Source organism: Triturus cristatus, chromosome 4_1 (genome assembly GCF_964204655.1).
Source record: "Triturus cristatus chromosome 4_1, aTriCri1.1, whole genome shotgun sequence".
NCBI classification, from domain to species: Eukaryota; Metazoa; Chordata; class Amphibia; order Caudata; family Salamandridae; genus Triturus; species Triturus cristatus.
Window position 1 is genome coordinate 1,191,485,657 of NC_140585.1, and position 19,134 is coordinate 1,191,504,790.

The 19,134-nt window shown below is 47.6% G+C and overlaps 1 long non-coding RNA gene across 1 annotated transcript; it reads left to right on the forward strand.

Annotated features, from left to right (window-relative positions):
* The first annotated feature begins 1,542 nt into the window (after window positions 1–1,542).
* On the forward strand, window positions 1,543–18,693 carry LOC146856349 (uncharacterized). Its single transcript, XR_014981469.1, has 2 exons — window positions 1,543–1,710; window positions 18,423–18,693. It is a non-coding gene; the product is annotated as an uncharacterized LOC146856349 (long non-coding RNA).
* The last annotated feature ends 441 nt before the right edge of the window (window positions 18,694–19,134 follow it).

A 19,134-nucleotide genomic window follows, 5' to 3' on the forward strand; every position in this document is an offset into this window, starting at 1 on the left:
CCCCGAATCAGCAATGAATGGGATTTGAACACTATTAATTTTTGCAGTGCCCCATGGTCCTTTGACTCTCTTCTCTCCCAATACAGCATTACACTCACTGGTGAGTATGACATTGTCTAGTTTCTCAGTACACACATTTACTAATTCAGAGGTGCCGACAGAACTGACATGAATCAATTGTTTGCCTGACATGAATCAATTGTTTGCCTGAACTACAAGCTGCTTGGAAATGACCAATATTATTGCATGAAGTACATCTTTTCCCAACAGCAGAACAGTTGGCATTGTTGCCAAGATGAGATTTTGAGTCATACCTGTAAAAACTCAAATTTCCTTTCTTAAGAGGTTGTTTACCACCCTTGTATGCGTTCACAGCAGAAACGGAACCAGTGAGATCCTCCTCTACTTTTAACGCATTTACATTATGCTCGCTATGAATCACCTTGCTCAAAATCATTGAACGTTTAATGCTTTTTGCAATGTCAATTGTTTCCACCTACGTAGGTTTCCTGCAACTGAGTAGGCGTTCCTGAATTTTTGTTAAAAAACGTTAGAACACAAATTGGTCCCTAATGTAAATGTCGGTATGAGCTTCAAACTTACAAGTAGCTGCTAAGACTCTCAAAGCCGAAATGTACTCTTCCACACTCTCATCAGCATGCAGTCTCCTCATAAAGAAATTATGCCTTTCAAGCATAATACTCGGTTCCTCTGCATACTGCATACACATGCGCACTAACGCTTCCTTGTAATGCTCCCAAGAATCGCTGTCACCAGAATACCTTGCGGTGGCAGAACGGATGGAAGATTCTCAAATACTTGCTGTGCTGCTCAACCTGTTCAACTTTACAAAATTGCAACCCTGTGTTTTGGTAAGTACTTAACTGCACCTAAGGCCATAAGGGAGTTCTCAAAAAGTTTTACCCGGTGATACCACTTATGCTAGGCTTCCCTGGCAGCTGAAGAAACAGAGGTGGTTGTGCAAACTGCTGTGCAGTGGCCATCATGGAAGAACAGAAGTTGTAAGGTGTGAAACTGCAAGGTGATATCATAAGTGGCCGGCCGCAAAATATAAGCTTTAAATAATAGATGTGCCGGTCAGTGTGACTATGTGAAGGCAAAACAAACGAATCGCACATGAAGCTGTTGAAGCTTAAGGATGTGCATTTTGTGTCAGATGTGTGCCTGTCACTGTGCGTGTGCAGGCAAAACCAAATAAATCTTACTTGAAATTGCTTTTTTAAGGTGTGCCTGTCACTGTGAAACAGACAAGACCTGAGCAGTGCAGATCAATGCGACAGTGCAGAGACTCCGGGAGCGGCGGCGAAGGAAAACTTTGGGCGTCACTGATTGCCCGATTGAGAATGCCGGCAATAAGAAACAAGCAGCTGCAAATAGATCAGGCCTAGTAAAGCGCCCAATCCAAGCACGATGACGTTGTTGCTAGTTGCCCCCTGTGTTGGGCCTATTTGTGTGCCCAATTCAAGATGGCCGCCGGAGCTTCATATGCGTGATGACGTTGTGCCAACCAGTCTTAAGCTTGCATGCACTTGGGGATACGTGCATCACCTTCTAAAACACACACTCGACCCCTTCAGGATTATACACAGCATGCAAATTGCCTCACATGAACTTGCCAGGAAGTTAAAGATGAAGCCGCCTCACAAGAGTTTGCCAAGACGTCCCCAGTAAGGCACTCAGTTTCCGAAGGTAAAAACAAATTTATGACTGGTGGGTGTATAGCGTGGAAATTCGCTTGTCGACAAGTTGTAGTGATGAGGACCAGACACAAGTAAGTGTTCATGTAAGATTACTCAAGGATAATATACCCACAACCAGGAGCATTCAGTATTTGCGAGGTCTGTCAGCGACTGACTAAACATTGCAATTGACCTCGCAGATCTCGTTTAACCCTAGAACTTAGAATACACATTGAGCATAAACAAGATGTCTCGTGCACAACGTGCTCGAGGGCATGCCACATAGCACCTCATGAGAGTTACCATTGTCACAGTGAAAGGTCCATCGAATTGTGCCTCTTTCCAATTTCAAACAAAATTTCTCAAAACATCTTTGTCGTTGGAAAGTCAGTCGCAGCGGTGGTGCGCTTCTCCTTCCCTTTGGTTACCTGTTGAGAAATTACATTTGTTTAATTCAGAGAGATACACATACATTTCATCTTTTAGGATATCAGCTGTACTTTCTCCCTGTACCTTACTTCTAGTGGCAGGCATTTGTGTTTTCATGGGTCTCCCTGTCACTATCTTATGGGGTGTCAGGTGATGATCAGAACTAGGTCTGTTTCTAAGGGAGAATAGTGCCAACGGTAGGCAATATAACCACTTCTTATGCAACGTGGCGCATAGATTGCTGTTCTTATTTTGCAGCAAGCCATTTAGGCGCACAAGAATGATGCTATTGCTCTGGGGATGATAAACAGAAGATAGTTTATGTTTTATCCCCAGCATTGTTGTGAGATGTGTGAAGATATCATTAAGAAAGTGTGTCCCATTGTTGGATCTTATCCCTTCTGGAATTCCCCAGTGGGAAATCAGAAAAGTAGCAGCTGACTTAGCATCACAGTGGACGCACGGTCCTGCTTCAATCCATCAGGAAAAAGGACAATCTACAACTATAAGATACAGATAGTTGTTGCACCTGTCTAGCATGTCCACAAAGTCAACACAGAGAGCTTTAGAAGGACCTTGTGGTTGTGGAATGGTAGAATTTATCACCTTCAATGTGGGATTTGGAGAGAATTTTTGTCAAACAATACAATTATGAAGGTATATGGTGAGTACATCATGAAAGTTGGCAACGACCCACTATTGTTGTATTTGCATAGACAAATGATCTCTTGAGATGTGGGCTGGTAAATGAAATTGATCAAGAACTATCACAAGTAAAGCACAAGGCATCACTGGTTTACCTGTTGATATTTGTATGTAAACTAAGTCACCCCCTGACTGGGAGCATCCTCTAGTCTCCCATAACTGTTTCTAATGTGGTGGAGCAGTTTCCTCCAACTCTTGAAGATGTAAATGTGCTGTTTCAGCATAAATGAGGCATGACATTATCTGTGGTCGTGTCAAATTCAGACTCAGATGGCGAGGCAGTCTGGACCACCACAACAAGGACATGTGTGAACCTGATGGCACAGGTAGGGTTGTGAGCCTAGCTGAATCTTTGTCTGCCAATCTGGTAGTGCATTTCCCTGTGATACAAAGTCCTGTCCATTTGTATATGCTGCACATTTCAAAACTACCACCGCCTGTGGTAACACAAGTGTCTCTATTAAAGCATCTAAAAGATCTCTATGCATAACAGGACTCAAGTCTGACTTAGGAAAGTCTCTCCTACTCCATCTCAAAATGCTAGAATGTACAATTGTAGTTACATAAGCCGAATCTGAATAGATTGTGATTACTTAAGAGCTGCTATCAAGGTTATCAACTCTGTTGCTTGTGCAGAATAATGTGCTGGTAGAGTTGTTTTAATTAATGAAATTTGCTTTTGTAATGAACTTGATATTGTTTTAATGTATTGTATCTTTTATGGCTGTCTTCATTGCCGAATAAAGATTGTTTATTAGTAATAATAATAATAAAAATAATAATAATGTGCTGGTAGTTTTTGCTGCTCAACTATGTGGAGTGTGTCTGAAGAATCATGTTGTTGTGCTGACTACTGCTGCACCAGTATGTCTTACTCCTGTGTCCTGGTCAATTGTAGAAGAACCATCAACAAAGTAGACAATGCTACCCGGAATAGGATCCTCTGTTGCTTGACTAGATTCATTAGGAATATACGTTGCACAGTCATGCGCATCATACTCAGACTCTAACTCTTGACTCATTCCTTTGCCTAGTTCACTCGCTAGCAAGTAATGTTACTTGGGCATTATGAACTTTCTTTGCCCACTACTCTCTGCGTTATACAAACTAGTTGTACGATTAAGATAGGGAACGTTTGCTCCCTTCTTTTATTAGGACTCCATTTGTAGTCCTTTATTTGCACAAGTCCACCCATATGCTATTGTAGTGCACGGTGAAGAGCACTTTTGCATGTTCTTTAACTGTGACATTAGTTAGAAGCATTCTGATCTTAATGTGTTTGTCTTCTATGTTTTTTTATGTTGTATGTCACTGTCTGTCAAATAAATGTTTTGGCCAGAATAAACTCGGTTCCTCTCTACCTCTGACAGAATCTACTCTTGAGTGTTTTTTGATATTTTTAACACTTTTAACCCTTGGTTAGGGTGGGCCTTAGCGTGTCCATACCTCCGGGTTCTCACTATCACATTCCTGGTCCTGATGAAAGCCTGATTAACACTCATAAAGGCAGAAACATGTTGACCGCACCCCCAGGGATAAAATAGAACTTTTAATTCTAGTTCTTTATCCCACACTTCATTTTATACATGTCTGATTGGCAAAATTAATTAAAAAAATGTTTGACACAATTTGGACATTTTTAAATTTTCACTACTCACTCTTCACCAAACACTTTATTTTCCAGCTCCGCAGTAAAACTGGCATCGCAGCACACTAAGGTGGCATTCAGCCACTCCTGGTGGGGCCCTATGATGAAGCATGTCACCAACCAGGTTGGTGAGTGAGGGCTTTTTTGAAAAAAACCTAGAGGTTTTTTCTACAGTAGAGACTTACTGTGACTATTTACATGCTTGCTCTTCCCTTCTTCTACTAATTTGACACACTCCTTTGTTGATTGTTCGATTTATCTGAGGGGAGTAGGAGTGCTCCTGTTTAGTTCCCTTCCTCTCCTGTTGATCTCAGAGTCTAATATAGGATGAACACAGAATGTTGCAGGGTTCACTATATGACCCTTCAATGATGGTATTGTCAGTATCACTTCATATTCTGACACTCTCAGTGTAGTTAGAGTAGTCTTAGCCTACTGAATGATGGCAAACACAGCATGTTCTGTATAGAGGTTCAAAGATGCCCCATAACAATGGGGGTGCTCTTCTGCAATGCAAACGCTGCAGTGGTGAGAGCTTGCTCGCAAGGACAATGTCATCTCATCACTGAATACCACTGTCCACTAAAATATGCAATGGGTTTGTGTCCTAAGGGATATTTCTGCGTAAGGACAGCTGTCATCACTTGACCATTGCAATAACAAAACAGAATAAAAAATCCTTGGTGTAGTCAGGAGTCCCCAAAACTAGGGCATTTGTTATCTCATTCTTCAATGTTTGGAAAGTCTCTCTCTATAATACAAGATCGAGGTGCTCTCATATCTATGAGACAGGCATACCTCTTGTCATTGATAGCTACTGTCACAGTGGGTTCCTGATCTGGCCTGGGCATCACTGACAATACTTGACACATGGCACTACTCTGTGGGTACCTTCATTGCGTGTATCTTCCCATATAATTTGACTGGAAAGGATTTCCTCCTCTCACAACTACACTTCCTTGTCCACTTTGATTTGGAGTTGCCATTGGGGGTGCTTGGTACCTTTGCTGTGGCTGCATTTGTTGTGTTTGAGGCATTACTGATTGCTGCACATTTTGTGGTGGTGTCTGAGGTACTTATATCATTTACAGGTTTGACTGTGGCTGCACTACTCTATTTCCTGGCTGATTGTAAAATTTCTGTCCTTCCATTTTGTTCATCACATCTCTTAGTCCTGCAATCTCTAATAAAATGTCCATATCTGCGACATGTTTGATCCATCTTCTGGGAACCTATCCTATCTCCTCCTATTACTCCTCATCCTCCTCTATACGTCTGTGTGCCCTTACATAATCCTGCTATTGTGGGTACTGTTGTTGGGTGTTCCCTGGGACCGATCCCACAGACATTGCAGTTGTCTGAGTGGTGGCTGCTACTACAATTCCTTTCATTGCTCCTTTATTTGCCAACTTTTGATGCACTAACTTAGCTGCTGCTTTCTCTGTCACCTCCTGCTTGTTTCTTTCTCCTGCTTCTTTTTACAAAAATTGATTATATGTGCCTTTATCTATGTGCAGGGTTTGGCTTCCAATGCCACTTACATTATCAAGATTATCTTGCACATCAGAGGGTAAACCCATCTTAACTGCATTGTAAAACAACACAGCATTTCCACCTGTTGCTTCCCAACTCTGGCCTACTTCTTTGGTCCACTTTTCTTACATTCAGCTGAGAAACTGAGCAGGATCCTCCTTTGGCTGCATTGACTGAGGGCCTCAGTTAGGTGATCCGCGATTGATGCCAGCAGGAAGTACGCCTATGCAGCAGCATCCTCACTACTAGGCCGATCCAGACCTAATCCTTCTAATTATTATCGTGACCATGCACGCGGCTCTATCTCTATCAATGTCTCAAAGGTTTTGACCGCACCCAGTCCGGACTCCATTACTGCCTCCGCCCGGGTCGCCCCCGCCCTCGTGCCTTATCCATGCTGCTCCCTTCTGGATATTAGGCAAATGTACCCAGGCATGCTAATGTAAATGTCCTGATGATGATCCTAACATTTTTTGTAAGGATCTAAACGCCGTCGACTTAATGCACACCATATACACTTCTCCACTAAATATTGCTCATGTGTAATTGTGTCCCACTATATTTTGTTTGTAACATCAGTATGTGCTACATACAAACAACTTACTCTGCCTGAGCCTCTTCTGTTACACGTTGTTCGTCCTATTCTCTGAGTTGGATGCAGGCTTATGTCTCACTTTATGTTTAAATGTTTTTATTGGCATTTTGAAGAACAAAAAACATTTCAAAGGCAGAAGCAGTAAGAATCAGTAGAGCAAAGTGTACATACAAGTTGGCATGACCAGAGAGGCGTATTGCTCACATATAAAGTTGCACCAGTGGAACACTCTCAAAGCAGAGAAAACATTACATGGTGAAAGATGTCACCTTTTATAAGAACAAGGAAAGTAACTTGAACACCCCCCCCCCACCCTGTCCGATAACACCTAGACCGTGGCTGTCAAAACCTTGTCACACCACCTAGACATCCCCTCTTACATAGTTGAGGAAGGTTGTAAATCTGTTGCCAGATTTGAACGTCTCAGTATCCTCAGGTACTTGGGCTGGGTAATTTTGTTGAATTCAGCCAAGAGCAGTTTTAAAAGGGGCTCCATGTTTTCTGGAATGTGTCAGCTGAGCCGCTCAGTGTGGCTGAAATGCGTTCCATCCCAATGATGTACCATAGTCAATGCAGCCACCCCACATATGTAGGAGGAGTGGTTGTCCCCCAGTGCATTAAGAAGTTCTGTAATGCTGCCCCTAACGCTAGCCCCATCTGGCGCCCTCGCATACTCTTCAGAGGAAATGTAATGGGATTAGGTAGGCCCAGAATCACATATACCGGGAGCCTCGGGATTTCAGTATCAAAGATATCATCTATCACATCCAGTATCTTAGGCCAGTAGGAGGACAGTATCGGGCAGTCCCACAGTATATGGAGCAAGGTTCCCTCGTTATCGCAACCCCTCCAGCAGGTGGGGCTCCTCTGTGGGTTGCCTCTATGGAGGCATGCAGGTGTTAGATACCAATAAGTCGCTATTTTCATAGCGGTTTCAATACTGGCTACATTTCGGACGGTGTGCTTTGCTCTGTAATAAATACCGTCCCAGTCCTTCCGTGAAAGGTCTCCTCCCAATTCTCTCCCCCAGGGCTTCTGACTCGGAGTTGCTTGTGAGTGTGGACTGTCCCTAATCATGTCATACATTTCCGATATCAACCCTTTGTCATTGAGCTTGGTGATTAGCCATTTTTCATATTTTGTCAATTTAAGGCCCCCCTGTTCTCTCATCCCTGGTTGAAGGACCCAATGCCTCATCTGTAGATACGTCAATCTCTTGGACTCGGAGATCCCATACTCCAGATTCAGTTGGTGAAACAGGAGCACCCCTGAAAGATCGAATAAGTGACCCACCAATCGACACGCGGTGTCTCGCCATCCCACAAATGATTTGTCAGACATTCCCGGAGTGAATGCGCTATTGCCAAATAGGGGAGTCAGCGGGGATGGGACGGTCGTAAGTTTCTTGGAAGTCCCAGGCCACCAACAAAGATTTAGTGATCGGCGAGCCCATCGGTCCCCGAGTCTGCTGCACATTCCGTAAGAAGGGGACCTTCCATAGCGGGATGCCCGCTAGCGCTCTGGCCTGGAAAAGCCATCGTTTTTCAGACTCCGGCCTTCCCCATTCCACCAGGTACCTCAACTGGGCCGCTTTATAGTAACTGAGGAGGCCCGGGATTCCAAGGCCCCCATTGTCTGGTCGCATGTATCCTAGAGCCTTACTCATCCTTGGGCGTGCTCCTGCTCAGACAACCTGATTGATCCTGCGTTGCAGTGAGGCAAGCACTCCCGTGGGGGGCTGAACCGGCAAGGTCTGAAACAGATAAAGTGCCCTAGGAAGGAGAGACATTTTGACCGCTGCTACCTGCCCAAGTAAGGAGAGGTGATGCTTAATCCAAGCACCCAAGTCCTTTGCCGCCTGTTGCGCCAACCTAGTATAGTTCAACTGAGCCGTCCGTTGAACCGTTGTTGTCAATTCCAGGCCCAGGTAGGGGATAGTATCTGCCACTTTTATGCCGCCCGTGGGGTCCGATGTAAGCTTGGCTGATCCCAGGTTCAATGCCAGTGATTTACCCACATTGACCCGGAAGCCGGACACCCGGCTAAATGCATCCAGCTCCTCAAGAAAGGCAGTGAGGGAGAACCCGGGTTCCGCCAGAGCCGCCAGCACATTATCCGCATAGAGGCTGATGGGATGCGCTTCCCCCCCAAAGGGGATCCCCTAATGTTAGGGTTATCTCTAACCCGTTGCGCCAGAGGCTCTATGTAAAGAGCGAATAATAGCGGGGACAACAGGCACCCCTTGCTGGTCCCTCTTCGAATAGTGAAGGGCGCAGAGTAGACCCCATTGACTCTGATGCAAGCCGATGGCTTGTCATAACAACAATCCACCCATCCCCGGAACCTCTCGCCCAAGCCAAATTTCACCATCATGTGTCCCAGGAACCCCCAGTCCACCCGATGGAACGCCTTTTCAGCGTCGATCGTCAACAGGAGGGCATCCATTCGCATCTGGTGGGCCTTTTCCACTAGATGGAGTATTCTCTTCGTATTGTGACTGCATTGTCTGGACTGAATAAACCCCACTTGATCAGGTTCAATCAGGTTTGGCATATGGGGGCTCAGGCGTGCTGCAAGGATTCCCGTGAAGATCTTAAAATCTACATTAAGTAGAGAAATCGGGCGGTATGAGCCGCATTGTTGTTTATCTTTCCCTGGTTTGGGCAAGGCCACTATCGCTGCCGCAAGCATGGTGTCTGGGATCTGGCCAGAGTCTCCAAAAGCTTTGAAGAGCCTGGTTAATATCGGAGCTACGATGGGGCAAAATGTTTTATTGAAAAGAGAGGAGAACCCGTCCGGGTTTGGTGATTTGAGTACTTTCAGGCGGGAGATCGCTGCTACCACCTCCTCTATGTGGATGGGGGCATCCAAGGACTCCGCTTGAGTCGATGACAGTGTGGACACTGTAACAGATTGCAGGTAAGCCGCAATGTCGCGGTCAGTCTGGGTATCTGCGGTGTAAAGGTTCGCATAAAAATCGCGGAATGCCGTGGCTATCTCTTCATCCCAGCTGATTTCCTCCCCGCCATCTCCCTGCAGCGAGGTGACCTGTGCTCGTTGTCTCAGAGCTCTTAGCCGGTTCGCCAGTAGCCGACCCATACGATCCCCCCTCACATAATAGGAATGCTTGAGGTGTACTGCCACGTATTCTGCTCTATCGAAATCCAGGGTGGCAAGTTGTGCCTTAGCCGCCTTCAACTGTCTCCAGACCCTAGGGGCTCCGGTCCTACTATGCACCCGTTCAAGCTCCTGCATCTGAGCTGTGAGGTTTGATCTCACCTCCTTGTGTTCTCTATAGTGGGCCGCCGCAATCGCTATGAGCTCCCCCCATACCACAGCTTTCAATGCCTCGCATAGTGTCGTGACTGCGATGTCTGGGGTGTCATTTAGTGTTTAGTAGTCCTTGATACATTTAAGAAGTTGTTGTTCCACCTCCTTATTATGAAGCATATGCTCATTGAGTCTCCAGCTCCCTTGTCTGAAGGCCCGCGGGGTCAACTGCATCTGTACCGTTAACGCTTCGTGATCCGACAGGGCCATAGGTTCAATACATGTCTCCTTGACCAAGCTGTTTACTTCCCCAGTTCCCAGGAAGTAGTCTAGGTGGGCATAAGACTTATGTGCATGGGAGTAAAACGTGTATTGTTTCGAAGTAGGGTGAGCTACCCTCCAAATGTCAATCAAGTGCATCTCCCTCAACCATTCCTTCCCATCTTTCGAAAGCTCCCCTCCCTGGGAATAGGATGCTTGTGATCTGTCTAGATTGAAGTACATGACAATGTTCAGGTCCCCCCCCCCCCCCCCCCCACCAGTGTCATGCGGGTCTGTGGGGCCAGGACATCTGCCAGTGCGGCTTGGAGGAATGGTTCCTGACCTGTGTTAGGGGCTTATACAAAGCCTAATACTAAGAGCTGATTGCCAAATTAAAGAGTATAGGCCAGTAACCTCCCCTTGAGTTCTGCCACCTTCTCCTTTACCTCCCCCTTGCAGCGCCTAGATATAAGAATGGCCACACCCGCCTTTTTCTCCCCCAGTGATGAGAAGTATTGATGAGGGAAGGCCTTTGAGCGCATCCGGTGAGGATCTTTGTGGAGTAGGTGTGTCTCTTGCAAGAGACACACATCCGCCTCCGTGCTCTCTCAGTAGGATAGGATTGCGTTAGTCTTCACTGGGTTGTTAAGCCCCTTTATATTAATTGGGATTCTTTTCACCACTGCCATGGCCAAAGTCGTGATAGTCTGGGAAATCTACGCTGGACTCCAAGTGATAAATGCAAAAACAACAGTTGATGGACAGAATGCAGAACAATGTCATACATTCACCCCAGTACAGAGATCTGGGCCTAAATCCATCGTTTTTTTGCTCACCATGCCGTTCCAGTTTGAACCCAGCCATATGCAAAGCAGTCTTGACCCTGTGCCTCATGGGAACAGTCCAGCCTGAACTGCCAAACCAGATCCTCCCTGGACTGGAAACAAGCATCCTAGGACCGGTTTCGGGGTTTCACCCCTCTTCAGCTAGGATAGCTTGACTCCAGTGGCATGGAGAGCACGGGACTCACGTCTTTGGGTAATGTGTGCACTAAATAAATGCTCCTTGATTGATTTGAAAATGTCCAGGAGTCGCAGTGCGTGACCCCGCCTCCTCGGTGAAAACGTCCGTAGGGAACATCTGTGGCTGACGGTGTCCCGCTCGTCTGCCCACCGCCCCCCAACACTGCCATAGTCACTTATCTGACCCCTAGCTTAGTTCAACTGTCGGCTCCAGTTCCAGAATCGGCGGTCAGGGAGGCCAGCAGAGCCCTGCGTTCCTGCGCCATCGTCTCTGGCTTTGGTTTCGAGGGAGTCTCCGATCGCCGCCTTCCCCCGAAGCCATGCCATTTCTCTTGTTGACTGCTTCTGCCTTTGCTCGGGGATTCCTCCGATGAGGGCTGGTCGATGCCTAGGACTTCGCACGCCTCTTGCAGGGAGCAAACTTGCAGCAGCTTGCTGTCCCACTTAAAAATGATACGGAAGGGATGTCCCCGTGAGTAGGAAACACCCTGGCTGTGAAGGTGGGCCGTAACCGGCCAGAAATCCCTCCGCTTCTGGAGGGTGAGGGCCGCCAAGTCCTGGTATGGGGTGATAGTGTGCCCCCGAAAGATTAAAGGGTGCGTGTCTCTTGCCCGACGTAGTATGAGCTCCTTAAGCTGGAAGTCCGGCAAGAAGGCCAGGATGTCAGGGAAAGGCGCCGGGGCCCTCTGCTGGAGGCCGTAACCGGCCGGAAATCCCTCCGCTTCTGGAGGGTGATGGCCGCCAAGTCCCGGTATAGGGTGATAGTGTGCCCCCGAAAGATTAAAGGGTGCGTGTCTCTTGCCCGACGTAGTATGAGCTCCTTAAGCTGGAAGTCCGGCAAGAAGGCCAGGATGTCAGGGGAAGGCGCCAGGGCACTCTGCTGGAGATCGACTTTGTGGGCCTGATCAATTTTGATAGCAGAGTCCGGAGGTTCTTGCAGCACATGGCGGAAGAGATCTTGGAGGTACCCTGTACTGTCTTTGCCTTTCTCGCTGGATGGAACGCCCTTCACCCATATGTTGTTTCTGCGGGAGCGATTTTTCAAGTCTTTGGCGTGTGCCTGGAGGTTGATTTGTTATGCCTGTAGGCGGATCACTTCTTGCTGCAATTGTTCAACTTCTTTGTCGCGGGATTGTTTGTGATCTTCCAGTGTTGCCACTCTTTCGCCCATTGCATCCAGGTCCCTACGCGCCTCCTTCATTTCATCAGAGAAATCCTTTTTGAGGGCATGTAGGTTGTCCCTGAGGACCAAGAACAGTTGGGACAGGAAGGCCCGTGAGACCGGTTCATCTGTATTCTCTGTCTCTTGTCCCCCTGAGGGAGCTGGGGAGGTGCGGCCTCCTCCTCCGGTCGTTCCTGAAATCTTGGTGAACAAGTCCTTCACCGTCCTGTCCTCCTTTCCCTTGTCCTTTTCTTTCTTCCCCCACGTGGTGGACATGTCGGGGCTGTGATTGCAAGGGCTAAGTAGACGCCTGGAAGTGAGGGCCCCCCTCATTCAGAGCGAGGAAGGCCTGATTCGTACACTGCTGGCTCGTGGCCTGGCAGACAGCGAACCCCCAATCTCCCTGTGCCCGCGCCCACTCTCTGCCGGTTGTGCTGCGAGGCTATACCAAGGCAAGCGGCCCGGAGGTGACTTCCCCCGCCACCAAGAGACAAAGGAAAGTAGAGCATGTCGCTATAGCCGGAGTCCGCGGTGCGTCGCCTGGTGGAGCATATATCTCATGGGAAAGGACTTGAGCTCGCCCGGCCGCATGGGGCGGCAAGCAGCGAGGACAGGTTCTGCGCGGCAGATCCCTCCGCCTGCTGACCTCTGCCGGCAGCAGGCTCAGATGCCGTGTGGCCCAGGTTGAGCTGAGGTAGCCTTGTTGGGCCCTGTTACAGTGCGTCCTCCCTTAGGTCACGTTGTTGTGGTGCAGTGGTTCCCTCTGTTGCCGTGGCTCCGGACCCTCCCGTTGACGGCCTGGCAGAGCACTGGTGGCAAAAAGTCTTTACAAGAGGCCTCAAGCCGGCCCTAAGCATCTCTCTCCTATGTTGCACAGTTCCTGCTCTCGTGGCGCACCACCAGGGTGGATGCTGTGACCCCCTTCAGTGTTCCATAACCCCAGGCCAGCCGAACATGGCCGGGGCCACCCTGTCCCTCAGCAAAAAGTTCAGGCCCCCGGCCCCTCGTGAAAGCGCTAGTGGGAAGGGTCGCCCCAGATATCACGCTAGGGTGGAAGGATTGCGGGGGGGTCGCCCACCTCTCTCTTCACAGCCGTGGCCTCCACGCGCTGTTGCGTCGGCCCCTGCGGTCCGGGGCACCCCGGTGGGCCACGCTGCTCCGCCTCTTCCGGCTGCCTCCTGCGGCCCTGGGAGAGTGTCTGCAAGTCATCTTGGATGTCGGTGCGCTGGGGTCCCAGGACGCCGCAGCTGAGGCGCACCGCGCCCACAGTCCGCTAAGAAGCTTGCCCCTGCACTCAGGGCACTGTCCCCATGCCTGCGGGGGTCCGCAGCTCAAAACGGTGCCGGGAAGCACCCAGGCCGACAGACGGGGACCGGGAGACCGCCATCTTGGCCACGCCCCCCATCATTGTGTCTCACTTTAAATGCCTTTTGTTTACTTTCTAGTAAACTATTGAATATTAAAGTATCTGTACGGCTGGACAGCCTCAAATATAGTACTGATTGAGTCTATATTCATTGTTTGTCTAATTTTCCGCTTAGGGACCACCGTGTTTGAAACTAGTAAACTACCCAAAGTCCCTGACCAATTATAATTGGGCCCCCTTGTCTTTCAAAGCGACTTGAGGCTTTAGGCCTATGGCGGTCCCACAGTTAATCACCACTGGGTTATTCTCCCCCTGAGTTTCCTCCACACCTCCACTATCACAATGGCGTACTTCGCCAAGGAGGTTGATGATTTTCACTGAATATGCCGAATTTGAAGAGATGCCTCACAAGCACCAGATGGAGGAGCAATTTATAGAAGCCCTGGACTCCCATGTACATGATTCAGTGACCAGGGCGTTGATTAGGGCCTTACAACCCTTTACCAAACACTTACAAAATTATGGCAGGCAAGTGCTGGGAGCCCCTTTAGGAGAATCCTCAGTTAAAAATGTACAGTTGGGTGAGCAGGGCTTTGCACGTGAGAGACCTTCCTTCAGTTCTTCAGCAGAGGTGTTGTCACAAGTGGCCTCGGCGGTCCTCAAGGACCATGGGTATGGAAGCTCCTACCCATCAGATACCCTAGGTAATTCTTCCATTTCCAACCCAGGTGAAGTGAGGTAGAGGAGTCTTCTCCTTCCTCGCAGGATACCTCAGACTCAGAAAAAATGCCAGAAAAAACGCATCTAAGCGCAAGCGCAAAACATATGTGGGAGCATCTCCTTTTGACCCTAAAAACATCATTCACCTAAGATCCACAGAATGGGTGCCCTGTGCTGAGGCCGCACAAAACGTGCAGGAGAATATGAGACAGGGCTTTGAGCGCAAGGTGCGCAGCACATTAAAGTCGGAGTGTCCACGGCCTACTCTACTTGGTAAGGTAACAGACACCCCGGAGCTAGACCCTAACATTGCCACCTTTCTGAAAATGTTTGCTAAGGACCCAAAGAAGGGGCTGGATAGAGCATGGAAGGGATGCCAAGACAAACTCCTAGATGTGTCGGGATCCCTCAATCAAGATCTTAGACCTAGCAGTCCGGGCTAAGGACTCAACTCCAATATGGATCAGATGAAGGTCCTAGAATGGGCTCAGAGAACATTATGCTTTCTAGGGAATGCAAACTGTGCACTGTCCACGGAGTGCAGGAAATCCTTTTTAATGAGGATTGGCTCTCAACTGACAGATTTGGCCTCTACGGAGGTGGGCTCCCAGGCCAACGGCCTTTTGTTTGGCAACAAATTTGTCAAAGATCTGAGGAAATATGTTTCAACCTTTTCTGCCCTAGATAAGGCCCAGACTTCACCCAAAGTCTTTCACTGTGGCCTTTTTGCCAGGGCCGGATGCCTCAGGGGTCGAGCACCTTGCCGGGGATTCTACCAGGCCACCAGAGGATTCAAGAATAGCGGACGTGGTGGAGCCCCCAGCTCCAATGTCTATCCCACCCGCAATAGAGGTGAGAGAGGCAAGCAAAACCAAGGTGGTTATAGAGGAGGCAACAACAATTCCGGTGACACCTCCTATTCCGGTAAGAATTGTTCCGGCCGGGGAGGTGTGGTGGGAGGAAGGATTGGTTTGTTTCTCCAAAAGTGGGAGACTTTAACACGGGATCCATGGGTACTTCAAACAGTTCAAGGTTTCCATCTCAAATTCTACTCCTCCCCGAGCCAGAATCGGACACCGAGAGCTGTTTCATAGATGACGAGGTTGCGTCACTGTTGCAGAAAGGATCGATTGTAGAATCAGCCCCTCACCCTCACGGCTTTGTCAGCACAATTTTTCTGGTGCCAAAGAAGGACCAAGGCTTCCGTCTTGTGTTAAATCTCAGGAGTTCAACTCCTGGATTGTGTATCACCATTTCAAAATGGAGGGCATACACCTGTTGAGGGATCTGTTGTTAGAAGGGGATTGGAAGGTGCGTCTCGACCTCAAAGACGTGTATTTGGCAGTGCCTATCTTCCCGCCTCATTGGAGGTTCCTACAGTTTCAGTGGCGACATCAATGGGTTGAATTTATTGCCATACCCTTTGGGCTCTCCTCTACCCCTTGGTGTTTCACCAAGCTGCTCAAGCCGGTAGTACAATATTTTCAAGAGAGAGTAGTTCGGCTGATCATTTATCTAGATGACGTTCTGATCATGGCGCAGAACGTAGAGACAGTGTTACTCCATTTATCTTGGACGACCCGGCTCCTACAAGATCTGGGATTCGTCATCAACACAGACAAGTCGGTCATGATTCCCTCCCAGTCGATGGAGTTTCTGGGGTTCCATGTGGACTCTGTGTCGACACAACTGTTGATTACACTAAAGAAGCGGATCTCGATCGAGAAGGAGTTGAGGAGAGTGCTTGTCTCTGCGACTATATCCTTAAGGATTCTGGCTCGCCTTGTGGGTCTTTTGGCCTCTTCGATTCAAGTGATATTCCCAGGCCCTCTGCATTACCGTGCTCTGCAGCAATTGGAGATCCTGCATCCTGCTTGAGTTACTCAGAGCTGTTTGTCCTATCCATGGAAGCCAGGATGGAAATATCCTGGTGGCTGGATGATCACATGGATGCCTGGAATGGCAAGGCCATTTTCGCATCGATGCAGGATCAGTGATAGAATCAGAAGCCAGTCGATGGGGCTGGGGAGCCTGTTGTGGGTCGGTGGAGACGGGGGCAGATGGTCCCCAGAGGATCTACAACTGCATATCAATTGTCTGGAACTCGTAGTGGGTTCTTTCGCTATTCGAACTCTATCACCACAAAAAATGAGTAGTTGTATCCTTCTGCGGATGGACAATGTCTCAGCAGTACGGTACATCAATCGTTTGGGGGGCACGAGGTCACGTCTGTTGGCATAAATAGGCCAGGACTTCTGGCACTACTGCCTTCAACACCATATCTCAGTGATAGCAGAATACATTCCGGGCAGCTCAAATGTGGTGGCTAATTGGAACTCCTGATTTCTTCGGGATTCTAGCGATTGGAGACTGCATCCCAGGGTGTTTCAACGGGTGAACTTGAAGTGGGGTCCATGCACAATAGACCTTTTCGCATCCCGATTGAACACTCAACTATTTTACAGTTGGCCACCGGACCCTCGGGCGCTCAACTCAGACGCATTTCTGTCGTCCTGGATGACGGGCCTGATTTATGCCTTTCCCCTGTTCTCCATGATTCAGAGAGTACTGGCGCAAGTTCGTCGACAGGGAGCGGAGCTAATCTTGATCACTCCGTATTCCGTATTAGAAAGCGCAGTCATGGTTTCTGGTGACGTTAATCCCGGCTTGTGCCCCTCGGGTGAATCTTTTATCATTCCCGGAAATTTTGCAAGATCTGATGGGATGCCCACATCCGTTGGTGATTCAGGGTCAGTTGCCCCTCATGGCCTGGAGACGCTGGCAAATGCTGGGAGTTTCGCAAGACGCAATGTTTTTTCTGTCACAATCTTCGGCTACCGCTATGCACAAACGTACGAATCGCCTTGGAGTAAATGGGTTCTTTGGTGTGGTGAATGACAGGTGGATCCCTTGGGATCCAGTATAAAAATTATTGTGAATTTTATTTCAGAGGGGCCAGCCAAGGACTGGTGTATAGGACAGTCAATAATTTTCGTTAAGCAATTTCGATTGGCCAGCCCCAGGTGGAGGGGAAACCCTTGGGGGAACACCCTCTGGTTTGTAAACTCTTTAGAGGCATTAGACTGGTGAGACCACCAAAACCTAGATAATCCAGGGTGTGGGATATAGATGTGGTTCTTCATTTTATCAGGAACTGGCCGGCGAACGAAGGGCTATCACGCAAACAGTTGTCAGTGAAACTTACTCTGTTGTTATGTCTCATTTAACAGATGTATGGTCCTTAGATTTGGCAGCTAGAGTATTTACTCCTTTGGGAGTGTCTTTTACAATTTTTAAACAGACTAAGACAAATTTCAGATGTGTGAGTTATCCTGCTTTTCCACATCACAGAAAATCATGTGTAGTCCAATGTTTGAAATGCTACGAGGATTGTACTCGTGAATTAAGAAACGATGTGACAGGTCAATGTTGAAATCCTTGCTGAAACCTTTCAGCCCAGTCTCTTCAGCGACTTTGGCCAGATGGGTCAAGTGGTTACTGGGTGAAGCCAGTATTGATATCTCCATCTTTGGGGCTCATTCAGTGAGAGGAGCTATGGCTTCATAGGCCTTTATAACTGGTTCCTGTTTGGAGGACAGTATGACTGCGGCAGATTGGTCTTCTGATTCGAAATTTAAAATATTTTATCATAAACCAATTGTGAATGTAGCATCTAATGTAGTGGCAAAGCCTCAGTTTCCTGACATAGACAAAAAAAAAACTCTAGATAATGTGTCAAGAATTTTCAATTCTATTAAGGACACGGAGGCAAGGATTATCCCACCCTAGGAATTGATACATTGTTCTTTAGCGCGGGGATGCCTATGGGTAACCAGGCGCTTTAGAAATCCTGTTTTCATTTAATTTCATTCATTCTGTTGATTGTTATTTGGAGGTATATGAATAACAGCTGTATATTAATACATGCTATAATGATTTGTTATGATTTCCCTCTCAATGTTGATGAAGTCTTTAGAGACAAGAGATTTTATGGCTTTTGTTTCTTTTCAGGCACTGAGAACAAGATGACCTGAGGGGTCTTGAAGGACAAAGAACGCTGTTTCGGTGAAGACAGGAGAATTCCATCTGTTTGTGTAGCTGGTGACGGGAAGCAGACAGAGGACCAAAAAAGTTCTGGAGTTTGTTGTTCATGGTTTAACTGACTGTTTGGCAAAGAAAGAGGACGGACCTAAGTGATCCAATGTTATATACCCGTATAGGTTATGTAGTTAAACGTTTTAATTGGCTGCTGTTTTTCTCCAGTAAAGAAAGAAAAGCATAACCCTCGCCTTCGTGTCCTTAATCTGGATGACGTTTAACTAGGGGTGGGCGGAATTTTTAATTCCACCAGTGGAATTGTAGTAATTTAGTGATCTGCATTACTCCTATAATGCAGAATTACGAATTATTTCCACTGTTCCGCTGCAGAATTAAAAATCAGCATTGTCACATTGCCTGCGAAATATTACCTGTATCAACAAGAAGAGTAGTTGCATTTTCTACCTGGTACTCTAGTTATTTGATGCCCGCCAGTTTAAATTGCTGTTTGGTAAATACACCGGAAGCCCGAAGTCAACGGGAAGCATACAAGTCCCTTTTCTATTCCATTCGTAAGCAGTGGGAGCTATGATGACCGTGACATGACGTCAAATATTTGCCACGTCTTTTTTCTATTTCTATGAATCTATAGCCTGGTCTACTTGAATGAAAAATTTCCTAGTTA